This window comes from Myotis daubentonii, chromosome 3 (assembly GCF_963259705.1).
Source record: "Myotis daubentonii chromosome 3, mMyoDau2.1, whole genome shotgun sequence".
NCBI classification, from domain to species: domain Eukaryota; kingdom Metazoa; phylum Chordata; class Mammalia; order Chiroptera; family Vespertilionidae; genus Myotis; species Myotis daubentonii.
In genome coordinates this window covers 86,875,498-86,889,713 of record NC_081842.1, presented here as the reverse complement: position 1 = coordinate 86,889,713, position 14,216 = coordinate 86,875,498, and the positions used below count along the sequence as shown (strand labels likewise).

The following is a 14,216-nucleotide window of genomic DNA, read 5'->3' as shown; positions in this document are numbered from 1 at the left end:
GTTCATTAGTTGATGAATGTTTGAGTTGTTTTTACTTTTTAGCTATTATGAATAATGCTGTTATGAATACTCATTACAAGTCTTATGACGATACACCTTTTAATTTCTTTTGTATAGACCTAGGAGTAGAACCCTATGCTTATCCTTTTGTGAAACTGCCAGACTCTTTTCCAAAGTGGTTGCATCAATTTACATTCCCGTCAGCATTCCCTGAGGATTCTGATTTCTCCACATCCTGCCAACACTCTTGATTATAGAGATCCTAGTGAAAGCAATGTGGAATCTGATTATGGTTTTGATTTGCATTTCCCTAATGACTAATGTTGAACAACTTTTCCTGCTCTTGTTGGTCATTGGCGTATCTGTTTTGGGGAAATGTCCATATATAGCCTTCGACCAATTTTTTATTTGGGTTGTTGTCTTTTAGTTCTGAATTGCAGGTTTCTGTCTGTATCCCGAATACAAGTCTCTTATCAGAGACATAACTTGTGAAAATTTTCTCCTGCTCTATGGGCTGTCTTTTCACTTTTTTATGATATCTTTGAAGCAATTTTTTTTTCATTTTAAATCTTAACTTATTTATTTTTACTTTTATCACATACTTTTGTGCTCTATCTAAAAAGGCTATGCCGAATCCAAGGTCAGGATCATTTACTCTCATCTTTCCTTTGAAGAGTACTATAATTTTTGTTCTCATATGTAGTTTTATGAACCATTTTGAGTAAATTTATATGTATGGTATAAGAAAGGGATTCAACTTTATTCTTTTGTTGGATATACAATTATCCCAGCATCATTTGTTGAAAAGCCAAGTCTTTCCCTATTGAATTTTCTTGACACTAATGTAGAAAATCGATCGACCATAAGTGTAACAGTTCTTTTCTGGAATATAAATTCTACTTAAGTAAACCATATGGATATCCTTATACCAGTACCAAATAGTTTTAATTCTTTTAGGTTTGTAGTAAATTTTGATATAGGGAAGTGACTCCTCTAAATTTTTTATTCTATTTCAAGATTATTTTGCCTTGTCTTGGTCACTTGAATTTCCATAAGCTTAGAATCAGCTTGTCAATTTCTGCCAAAAAAAGAAAGTTGAGCATTATATAGCAATTGTATTAAATCTATTTAAGGAATATTGCCAACATTATATTCCAATCCATGATTATAGAATGACTTTCCATTTATTTAGATATGCTTTGATTACTTTCAACAGTATTTTGTAATTTTACAGTATATTTTTAAACTTAATCTGATATATATAAATATATTACTAAGTATTTTATTATTTTCACTGCTATTATGAATATAATTGCTTTTTAAGTTAATTTTTGTATTTTTCATTGCTATTCTATAAAAATGTCATTGATTTTGTATTTGATATTGTACCCTGCAAACCAGATATTTTCTATATTCTATATCATGTCAAACAAAGATAGTTTAACATCTTTTCCAGTTAAGTTCCTTTTGATTCTTTTTGCCTAATTGTATAGCTCTAAAGTCCAAGAAAATGTTGAACAGAAGTGGAAAGAGTGAACATTCTTGTTCTGTTCTTGATTTTAGGTGGAAAGAATTTAGTCTTTTACCATCGGGTATGATGTTAGCTGTGTTTTTTTTTTTTTTCTTTTTTCATAGATGTCCTTTATCACATACATTGTTTTCTTCTATTTCTAGTTTTCACTTGATGTATGTTGGAGTTCTGTTTTAGTGCATAAATTCTTATAATTATTGTATCTTTCTGATAAACTGGCCTTTGGAAATTTTGATATCCTTGAATATGTAGATTGAGATTTACATCAAATTTGAAAAGTTTTCAACTATTATTTCATCAAATAAAAATATTGAAATAAATAGAAAGACATCCTATATTCATCCTTTCTCTCCTCTCATGCTGTTACTTCCATTATGCATCTGCTGGTGTGTTTAAGGATGCTCCATATTTGTCTGTAGCTTTGTCATTTTCCTTCATTCTTTTATCTTTTTGTACTTTGAACTGAATGTCTTTAAATCTATGTTCATGTACACTGATTCTATTATTCATTAATTTAAACCTACTTAATTTAAATCTACTAGTACAACTTAAATTTCATTTATTGTATTTTCAACCTATGTTTTTGTGGTCAGCCTCACCTCCTCAGCAAATCTCTGAGCCACCGCTCTGGAAAATAGAGTAGGAAAATGTCCAGCTTCTCTCAGAATGGCAATGCTGGTTTGCAATATAGACATTCAGCAAGAATGGTAGCCTCTTTGGTTTTCTATTTTTAGCATGTAACTTTTACTCTATGAAGGAATTAGAGTGAAAGTACTAAGAGCCAAATATTGTTGGCCTGCCATGTTTAGTTATAGCTTCTATACTATAATTTGTAGCTGGCTACACTCTCCATGAACTACCTTCTTCACCATAGAGCTGGAGAGTGGGTGGGAAATGCTGACAGCCTGCCCCTTCTAGAGAGATACCTTAGCCCTTAACTGGGAACTGAAAGCAAAGGGATTCCCAATTTCTTGGCAATACCCACCAGGAATAGAGATTCTGTCCTGCTAAGCTGAAGTATGGGGAAGAGGGAATAGGTCCTCTCTGAAATGCCATAGACTCTCATTCTAATTTAGGTTGGTAGTTTTCTTTTCTTTTCTTTTTTTAAAATTAAATATTTATTGTTCAGATTATTACATTTGTTCCTCTTTTTTCCCCCCATAACTCCCCTCCTCCCAGTTCCCGCCCCACCCTCCGCCCTCACTCCCCACCCACTGTCCTCTTCCATAGGTGCACAATTTTTGTCCAGTCTCTTTCCGCATCTCCCACACCCCTTTCCCCCCCAAGAATAGTCAGTCCATTCCCTTTCTATGTCCCTGATTCTATTATGATCACCAGATTATTTATTCACTTGATTCTTAGATTCACTTGTTGATAGATGCATATTTGTTGTTCATAATTTGTATCTTTACCTTTTTCTTCTTCTTCCTCTTCTTAAAGGATACCTTTCAGCATTTCATATAATCCTGGTTTGGTGGTGATGAACTCCTTTAGCTTTTCCTTATCTGTGAAGCTCTTTATCTGACCTTCAGTTCTGAATGATAGCTTTGCTGGATAAAGTAATCTTGGTTGTAGGTTCTTGGTATTCATCACTTTGAATATTTCTTGCCATTCCCTTCTGGCCTGCAAAGTTTCTGTTGAGAAATCAGCTGACAGTCGTATGGGTATTCCCTTGTATGTAACTGGGTTTCTTTCTCTTGCTGCTTTTAAGATTCTCTCTTTGTCTTTTGCTCTTGGCATTTTAATGATAATGTGTCTTGGTGTGGTCCTCTTTGGATTCCTTTTATTTGGGGTTCTCTGCGCTTCCTGGACCTGTAAGTCTATTTCTTTCACCAGGTGGGGGAAGTTTTCTGTCATTATTTCTTCAAATAGGTTTTCAGTATCTTGCTCTCTCTCATCTTCTGGCACCCCTATAATTCTTGACGCTTGAAGCTGTCCCAGAGGCTCCTTACACTATCTTCGTATTTTCGGATTCTTTTTTTCATTTTGCTTTTCCAGTTGGGTGTTTTTTGCTTCTTCGCGTTTTGAATGTTTGACTTGATTCTTGCTCTCCTCTGGTCTGCTGTTGGGTGTCTGTATAATATTCTTTATTTCAGTCAGTGTATGCTTAATTTCTAGTTGGTTCTTTATCACAACATCGAGGGTCTCATTAGATTTCTTGAGGATCTCACTACATTTATCGGCGGTCTCACCAGTCTTTTCGAGGGCCTTACTAAGTTTATCGGCAGCTTCTAGACAGTTCTTGAGAGACCTTAAAAGTGTGGTTTTGAGCTCTATATCTTCCATTTCTGACATTTGCGTCCTGTTTCTTTGTCTCCGCATTGCATTTTTTTATCTTTTCTTGGTGCACCCCCTAGTGGTCTTTGTGCGCAGTCTTGTAGTTAAGCCTTGATTGTTGTCGGTAATACCAGGGGTGATTTGACCTCCAGACTAACTGGCTATGAGAGTCAGCTGTGTCTCTAGTTCTCTTAAATAAAGTGTCTTTATGTACTGTTTCTGTTGTGAAAAATTCTAGACTTTAACTGGTTGTGTTTTATATTTTGTGTTCATTTACAGTATTGTTTTGCTTGGGAGTGTATTGATGGAACTCTTCATACAACCATTCTGGAAGTGTCTAAGGATTGTTCACACTTTTTAAATTCTAATTAATTTCTTGAGAACTCACTTTTCTGATAAGTCAGAAGACCAAAATCTCTCGAGTACCCCCTTATTCCATTTAACACAGTGGTTTACTCAGTACAAGATATCATTCTTATTGAAAACTATAGATAGAGGAAGAGGGGGAAATCTTCAAAGTTTCTGGTTGCTGTGGACTAAACTGTGCCTCTTAAAATTCATATGTTGAAACACAAACCCTGAATATGACAAGTATTTGGAGCTGGGAGTTTAGGAAAAAAATTGATTTAGATGAGACTATGAGTGTGGGGGCCTCATGATGGAATTAGTGCCCTAATAAGTAGAGACACCAGAAAGCTTCCCATCTCTCTCTCTCTCTCTCTCTCTCTCTCTCTCTCTCTCTCTCTCTCTCTCTCTTCACCTTTCTCTCTGCCATGTGTGGACACAGCAAGAAATCAGCTATCTACAGGCCAGGAAGAGAGCTTTCACTGAACCCAACCATGCCGACACCCTGATCTCAGACTTCCAGCCACCAGAACTGTGAGAAAATTAAATTCTATGTGTGTTGTTGTTTTTAATTCACTCCATCTATGGCATTTTTCTATGGCATCCCAAACTTACTAGAAACTGATACTTTTACTTTTGGTCTTATTATATGATGTTGCTATTGGATATTACTCTCACACAGTCTAATAAATACCTATTCACAACAAGGGTTCTGTCTTTGGTGACCTAAATCCCTACACCAAACCTGGCATTTGATTTCAGTGTTATAGCTCATTCTATTCATTCGCAAATGCCAAGTTTACACTTCCATACCACTGGAATTGATTCTAGAAAAGATTGCCAGCTGAAGACATATATATTCTGAAACTAGATATTCTTTTTAAAACATCCAGCCCTGGGGATTAGCCTGGGTTATTAATTCATATCCCCTCTTCCTTGTTGTGAGTTTTTTTGGGGGGTCTCTTTAAAAAATTTTCTTCCAGTCAACATCAGTTAGGTCAATGACAGTCCATCAGAGACATTTTAATAATATTAAACTTAAAAAAGTGGCTATGATCTCAATATCTTTCCATTCACAAGGTTTATTTGTCCCAATTCAAATATGTCCACCTCCTCTCTACTGATCAGTTCTTCATTCCAAGCAGCTTTGGGAGAGAATCAAGGCTACAGATGTTTTATTTCACAATTCTCCAGACACAGTGGCTTCCTGCTTGTTCCATATTTATATATGTAAGTACATAGGAAACATTCCAGTGACTTCCCTGAACAAGCAACTCTTTTCTAGGGTGATTTGCTCTGTCCCCCAATAAGGAGAGCTGATAGTGTCCTTTTATAGAACTTTATAGGCTTTTAAAAATCTTTCTAAAAAATCACAGTACACATTGAAGAACATTTGAACTGAAAGATTAGCAAACCTAAAAACTGACAAAACATCTAATTCATTCTAAAATATGCATTCATATTTTCACTAAATTTTTATTATTATATCTACCAGGCCTACAAAATGAGTAATGCATTTTAGCTCTTGTCCTCGTGGGTACACAAGGCCGCTGTTGATATATTTTGCTACACAAACACAAGATATAGTTTACATAAGAGCTTGGGTTTTTATACATTTCTCCCCAAAGGGTATTCATATTTGATAAATCACTGATTGAAATCTGAGGCAATTAAGTTGTGATGACCTTGGCATAGTAGTGGATATATTTTCCATTAAGACAATGTCAGTACTTTATTAGAGTTGGCCTGACTATAAGAGAGCCAAGTTAAACCCACATCACATTTAATTTCTTATCCCTCGAATACACACAATGTTTGAATTCACACTGATCAAATCTACCTGGCAGCTTCTTGCTTTATTAGGCCAAGGTGAATGCCTTGCATAGAATTTCCATTCCTTAATTGAAGTAATATCCATTAATCACCAAAATGGCAAAACAGGCATCTAACATTTAATCAATTTTAATTTTTATTTGTCTTTTTGAAATAATGAATAGAAAACTCTACCATATTCTATGTTGTTATAATTCAATACTTAAACATAGTTTCACTATAAAATATTCCAACAATATCCAATTTTATAGACAATATGGCCACTGACTTTCACATTTTGTTCTCACTCTCTTTTCTCCTCAGAGGTAACCTTTCTCACTAGCTACTATGTTTTCATGCAGGCCTTCCTATTCATTTTTATACACAATGTGCAAGATGGTGAATGGGACTTCTCCTGTTACCTTTTTTTCTCTAGGGTAATTCCAGACATAGCACATAGTTCTCAATATTAACAATCTGGGCTTCCTGGAAATTCTGTGAACCATCTAACTCCCCTTACTAAATTATTGTTCTGCTTACACATTTAGAATATATTCTGTTGTTGGCATAAGAACCTTGAATGACAGGCTTTTCTTGACTCTTGTCCTCAAATGACAGCCATGGATAATAAAGTTCTTAAATTTCTAATTATCATTAAATGAATTTACCAAATGATAACTTAACTAAAAACAGTGCTTTTATGCTGCTGTCCTTTCAGCTTAACATTGTGCACAGGCTATTCTGTTTTTCTCTTGATGTGTGTTTGCAGATAAAAAGGGAACAGTTGTTTCTCCTTTGAAGGCACCTTATTCTTTTTGCCTTAAACTTTATAATATTTTCCCTGTTAATTATTTTTTATTAAATTGAATTGGAGAGAGAGAGAGAGAGGGAGAGAGAGAGAGAGAGAGAGAGAGAGAGAGAGAGAGAGAGAGAAACATCAGTGTAAGAGAGACATCTATCAGTTGCCTCCTGCATGCACTTCAACTAGGGATCAAATCCTCAACCTTGGTATATGCACTGACCAGTAATTGAGCCTGCCACCTTTTGGTGTATGGACAATGCCAGTTGGGTACTGGAAATATCAAGAGGAACACTATGTGAGGTATATGATTGCCTAACCATTAAGCTGTGTCCCTGAAACTAATCTACAATAATAAAAGAGAAAGATGCAAATTGACTGTACCTTCACAACACCCACCAGCCAATCAGGAGTGAGTATGCAAATTAACCCAACAAAGCTGGCTGGTTAATTTGCATACACAGGCCCTGAGTGGCCGGGGGCGTGGCGAGATGCTTGTGTCATCACTATGGTGACGATGCAGGCGTTCTGCACCACCCCAGCCATCCCGGGCCTCTGGGCAACATGGGAAGGCAGAAAGGCGGCTCCCGGCCAGAGCGAAGGCGGTGCCAGCAGCCAGGGGAAGGAAGGTCCATTCTTGCACAAATCTTCGTGCATCAGGCCTCTAGTATACAATAAAATTGGAAGAAAAAAATATTGTGCAATATTTTCTTTTTTATATTTTAATAGTTTTTCCTCTTTTCTTAGTGAACCTTAAACAAAATGTGAAATAAAGAATGGATTCAGCACCTGTCTTAAAACTAACCTTTCACCTACTTATCTCATTTGTCTCTAAATTTTATACCTCTTCTCCCACAACTCCACTTTTCATACTTATAACACTTCCCCTCAACTGACAAGCACGCTAGTGGGAATCAGTGTTGATCAGGGGAGCTGTACAGTGCTTGTCAAATCACACCACGTGGAAATCCATGCCCATAGTGGCCTTGCTTTTAGCATATAGCCTTTGAACCTTTTGTTTCTAGATTTTTAAGCCATGATTTCCACCTTCACCGTTTAACTGTTGAGATAATATCATTTTATCAGCTTACATTATTATGAAACAGATACATTCAAAATAACTTGAACGAATACCCTTTTGACTTGCTGGTCAAAAGCTACTTGAAATCATTTCTATCAGTTCTGAACATGAAAATAAGAAGAGAATGAGTTTGAGATGTGTCTTTTTTGCCTTGTTTTCCTTCGGACAATGCATTCCTTTGATCATAAAAGATCATTTAAAAGCAGACTGTATCTTCCCTGACTTTATGGGTCTCTTTAAATCGAATTTTAAAAATGACAATGTGGTTAAAAGATTTCACCAAATTTAAACAGAGTTAATTAAATCGTACCACATGAGAAGGTTATGGAGTTGCTGGAGTTATGATATTTTAGCAGCATTTTAAAATCTCCATAAACATATTGAATATTTTTTTCTAAATATTTTTCTTTTTACATTGAAAGCTTTAATCAATCTGGAATTTATTTTTGTACTTTTATGGCTATTGTGAGGGAAAGATCTAATTTCACATTTTTTCATAGAGTAAGACAATTAATCTCTCATGATTTATTTTTTAAAATGTAACCCTTTTCTACTGATTTTGGTGAAAGTATAGTTTTATATTTAGAATTATTTATTTTCATGTCAGTTCTTGTTAATTATTCCTAACATATTGGCTTTAAAAGGCCAATGTTAGACTCCAAGAATTTTAAATCTAAATGTTGACATCTAGATATTAAACCAAATGAGGAGTATCATCCAAATAAAAAAAAGACCATTGTTTTTTGGACTTAGTTATTTTTGTTGAAGTAATCACTGTACTCATTTTGAATCAAATGTAATATTTTCTTCTAGATGTATTCAAGAGCTTGACAATGATTTTGTACTTTGAATAACTGAGTCCCATACCTGTTTCAATTTCTGGTATATGATGGTTAAACCTTCTTAGGTGGCACTGTAAATTTCTGTACCTCTGTAATGCTATGTTGAAGAAATGCAAAGAGCCCCTAGGGAGTTTCTGTCTGGCACGACTGTGCTTCAGTAGGTAAAAGTATCTCATATCACTGGGGAAATCTGAGAAATGGGAAGAAGGAATAGTGATGTAATATACACAAAATTTTTTAAAGCAGAAATAATGAACTTTATAATTTGATATTTGCTTTTGAATGTGGAGCAAAAGATTTATTTTTATTCGGAAAAGCTGTCTATCACATATCTGAACATACCATCTTACTCAGATATTGTGTTTTATTTTCAATTTTAAATACAGTCCTAGATTCACCTTATAGACTGGAAGTGTGACTTTTAGACAGTGCGCTGTGTGGTGCTAATTACAGAAAGGTATTGGTGAAAGCAGCTGCATCTAATTACATGGGCTGAATGTGAAAAGCACACTATTGTGATGTATATATCCTTGCAATAATTAAAAATATAACAAGTTCTGTATAACCTTGTGATTAGAGAAACTTTTTAATATGCCTGACTGATTCATGCACATATTTAAGAGAAGTGGGAAGCTCAATTTCTAATCAAGAATTTACAAACTTCCATTAATAAATTTCACTTACAAACTAATGGGATAAATAACAGATCTTACTTATTTTAAAATAAAATGATATGATATTTCTTAGCATAGAAGTGAGAATGTCCTTGATAATTTGCTTCAGGCAATAGAATATATTTAATTCTTATATACACAAATATAACTTTAATTTCAACTTCTTATATTTTATTTCTCTTTAGTTTCAGGGCCTAAAGACGAATGGTGCCAGAACAGCTGCTTCATCCCTGTTGTAGCAGATAATATTAAGTGTCTACTAGGAATTTGGCCCTCTATGATTACACTGGCAAATATATATTTCTCCAAGGAACCAGTCAATTGAGACCATATTTCAGAAACATATGAATTTTAATAACCTCAGGTTTAAGCTGAATTAGCCAACTAGGTGAAGACAGCTCTAGCCATTAGCTACAATTTTCTAGAGTTCCCATCTGCCAGGTGGTTTAGACCAGATCGCAAATAAAGGAAGAAATACATATCAAAAAGCTCCATTTGAAATCTAACTGTCCCCTTGCTACATCTGTGAATACAAATGTATTATATTTTAAATTCATTGTGTTATAAATCAAAGCTCTAAGCTTTCACTTGCATGATTAACAAACAAAAAGTCCAATCTTTTCCTGGTATCTTCATCAATTATCTAGGTATCTGGAGAGGTATGTATGTCCGAATATGTAAGGGTTGTTTGGTTACCATTTGATATTTTGTGGTAAACCCTTGGTCTTAGTGTTACTTACTTAACAATAATTGATTATCTACTATATGCAAGATATAATTCTAGATACTTGGCATAATTAATATACAAGATGACAAAGGCCTCTGGCCTCCTGTAGGTAGTATTTTAATACTGCTGCCTTCACCACTTTTTCTGGGTCATTAATACTGTTGGTCTTCTGCCCTCACTGCTACCTAAGTCCTGGGCCCCAACCTCCAAGCTTGCATTAACTGCCTCTCGGTAGCTGCAGACCCCTTCTAGGTGCCCTTTCTCTACTCAGGTCAAAAGAAAACTTCTATGCTTCCTGGGACAAGCTCTTTCAAAGAAAATTATTACAGCAGAGCATTTGCACATTACATGAGACAGTTTTTTCTTTTATGCCAGTGCTCCGTAACCTTGGCCATGGGTCAGAATCACTTAGTGAGATGTTTCAAAGATTTAGATCTTCTGTTTCACTTTATGTTTGCTTAATTAGAGCAATTCACAACAAAACCCCAACATCTATATGCTTAACAATCTCCTCAGGTGATTTTGATAGATGTGAAGCACAGCCTCGTGTTTCATGTAGTCCGATTAATCCCTTCAAATCTGAACCCTGTTGCTCAGTTCCACTCACTCCAGTAGACTACCCATGTGTTTGTTTTGGGCTTGCTTGTTTCAAGGCTCCAACTTTCTTTCCCATCCTTCTGACCCCATACAAGAATTCTCAGTCCATCAAGTTAGTTTGAAGATGCCCAAACTCTAATAGTAGATAAGCTCAAGTTCACTCGCACAGAGCTCTGTAAAAATCAAAGTTGTGGTTTAATTATTTTATGTCTCTGGGCTAGGACCAGCATTCCACATAACTATGATTTTTTTTCACTACTTACTAAAAAAACAAAGGCAATGTGCATGAAGAACAGCCAGAGACTCCAGAGGGCATTGGTATCAAAACCCAGGAAACTAAATAAATGTCATCTTCAATTCAGCCAAATACAGTTACTCATAAAATTTCTGTGGGAAAGAACATTATTAAAGATAAAGATAAATATTAGAACATTAATCTAACAAAAATATCTTTAGATTTGTCTAAGCTCCGCATCTGGAAATACGAAGTTATCTTTGGTAGGACAATGGTGCTTAGCACATGATGATGATGCATAGCCACTTGGATGGGTTCAAGTCCTGGCAAAGATGCATTCTATCAGGGTGGTCGGGATAGCGTTTCACTTCCAGGCACTGGTTTCCTCTCACTGGAGCAGAAACGCTCGCAGTGTCTACTTTATAGAGTTTTCGTGAGCATTCATTAAAAAATGTACATTAAGCACTTACTATAGTATGTAGTACATTTTAAGGACTCAAGAAACTTATGACTGTTATTGATATTATAATCATTATCATGATTATATGAAGCCAGAAGTCATAGATGGGGCTTCCCTCTGGGTAACTTCTACAACAAAATATTATGGCATGTATCAATAAGCATTTTCTTTCAATGTTCATTATGCATCAGTTATCATAAAAAAATTTTAGATTTTTAAAATTGAATTTTAGAGAGAGCAGAAGGGAGAGGGAGAAAGAGAAACATCACTGGGAGAGAGAAATATCTATTGGCTGCCTACTGCATGTTCCCCACCAAGGACCCAGCCCGCATCCCAGGCATATGCTGGACAGGGCATGGAACCAGCCCCCCTCCGTGCACGGGATGATACCCAACCAACTGAGCCTCACTGGATAGGACCGTAAAATATTTTTTAATCTTTTATTTTTTTGGGGGGGGGGGCGGGTAGGGGGCAGGGAGAAGGGAGAGAAAGATTCTCACAGTCTCTCAAATCATCATGAACAAGCCTGTTCCTATTTAAAGTAAAAATATATATCACTTTCTTTTGGTTAAAATATCAGCTGTGTTTAAATTCACAAAATATGTGTGATAAGACTACAGTTCACAGACTGTTTCTGGTTCAATTAGAAGAGCTCAAGAGTTTATTGAATTTTTTAGGGGTTTACATTCTAAAAAAATTATTTTGGCAGATAATTTTTTTTTACAACTTCTGTTCTCAAAGGGCACTTTCTAAGTAAACCCTTTAAATCAATGTAAGAGATAATTTTAAATACAAATTTTAAATAATGTACATTTCTGCTATGAAAGAACATAATTATGATACAAAATAGTTGTGAATTCTGTTGTTGTGTTATCTTTATTTTATTTTATTTTTCCCATCACCTTTGATCCCCTCTATACTTTCTTCCACCTCCTTATCCCCCGCCCCACTCAGTCACCTCACTGTTTAACAGAATATCACCAATATAATGATCTGGCTTCATAAAGGAATTAACTTAACTGACTGCTACCTATATCTAATTCTAAAGCAGTTTTGCACTTCCTCTCTTCAAGTGCCCTTGTGAGAGTGACATCATTTTTTAACCTTGTGTGGCAATCCCTGGTGCACCGCTGTGCTGCCGAGGCAAGACAGGGCACCTGGAAGTCCAACTACTTCCTTAAGATAATCCAACTTCTGGATGATTATCCAAAATACTTCATTGTGCAAGCAACACTGTGGGCTACAAGCAAATGCAGCAGATCTGCATGTCCCTCTGCAGGAAGGCTGTGGTGCTGGTGAGCAAGAACACCATGATACACAGGCCATCCCAGGACATCTGGAAAACAACCCAGCTCTGGAAAAACCATTGTCTCATACCGGGAATTCGGGCCTTATGGTCACCAAGGAGGATCTCACTAAGATCAGGACTATACTGCTGGCCAATAAGGTAGCTTGTACCACTGCCATGTGTAAAGTTACTGTGCAGCCCAGAACACTGGCATCACCACTAAACTTTCCAAGTGTACCATTGAAATCCTGAGTAAGCTGATTAAGACTGGGGACAGAGTGGGAGCCAGCAACACCACACTGCTGAACGTGCTGGACATCTTCTCCTTTGGGCTGATCATCCAGCAGGTGTTTGGCAAAGGCAGCATCTACAACCCACAAGTGCTTGGCTTTCCAGAGAAAACGGCATTCCCACTTCCTGGAGGACGTCTGAAACGTTGCCAGAGTATGTCTGCATGTCGGTAACCAGCTGTTGCATCAGTTCCCCTTCCTATCTCCAGTGGGTATACGTGGGCCCCAGCCTTGTTTGTGGAGACTGTTTACACCTCCCCACTTGCTGAAAAGGTCAAGGCCTCCTTGGCTGATCCACCAGCCCCCGTGGCCCCTGCCTCCACTGCTGCTCCTGCTGCTGCTGCAGACCCAACCAAGGTTGAAGCAAAGGAACAACCAGGGGAGTCGGACCAGAATATGGGATTTGGTCTTGGGCTAATAACCGAAAAGCAACCTGCTCAGCCAGCTTTCTTTGTGAAACAGGGAAATAAAGGCTTACTTCTTTAATTTTTAAAAAAAGTTTACAAGTTGCCACAGGTTCATTGCTCAATATCTACTTAAAAGTGGTCTTTATAGAGCACAGGATGGAGCTGAGGGAATATCCAATATAAGTTAATGGGATCTAGTATACTTACTTCCTTCTTTTCACCTTGAGTCTTTTTTTTTCCATAAAAGGAGGAGTCAGTGATAAAATTCTGAGCATATTTGCTATAGTGTTATTTGTTTATTTCAGAAAGTCTCAAATATTATAAAATTGAATATTTACTTTTAAATAAAATTTTGTTTCATACTATAATGAATAACACTGGTTTTCAAAAGCAAATCTACTTATTATGTGTATATTTACCTTTTGTAGTAAATTATTATAATTTAAAAGTCTTTACTCTCTCCCAGTGATAGCTCCAGAATTTCCAAAATACAGGAAAATCTTAGGATGTAGTTATCTGTTTGAAAGGACATGTCTTGACAGGGTGGTGAAATAGCAACAGCATTACTGTGGCATACAGCTTTTCTATCTGCAATGGCTTGGGCCAACAAATAGCTCTATGGCTACATAGGAGAAGGGAGCAGGAAGGAAATACCTCCCTTGGTGCCACCATGGCTCCCTTTTCTGATCAACTTTAAAAAAATAAAATTGGTCACAGTAACTTTAACTGTAAAAGGGAGGGAAAATTAAGAAACTGTAGTCTCTCACATTTCAAGTTATAAGTTCTGTACCTCAGTTATTAAAATCTAAGATATCAAATGCGGAAATAAAACCTAACATATACTTAATTCC

At 36.3% G+C, this 14,216-nt stretch overlaps 1 pseudogene; it reads left to right on the top strand.

The window, feature by feature from the left end:
- Positions 1-12,521: 12,521 nt before the first annotated feature.
- LOC132229654 (large ribosomal subunit protein uL10-like) lies at positions 12,522-13,444 on the top strand (annotated as a pseudogene).
- The last annotated feature ends 772 nt before the right edge of the window (positions 13,445-14,216 follow it).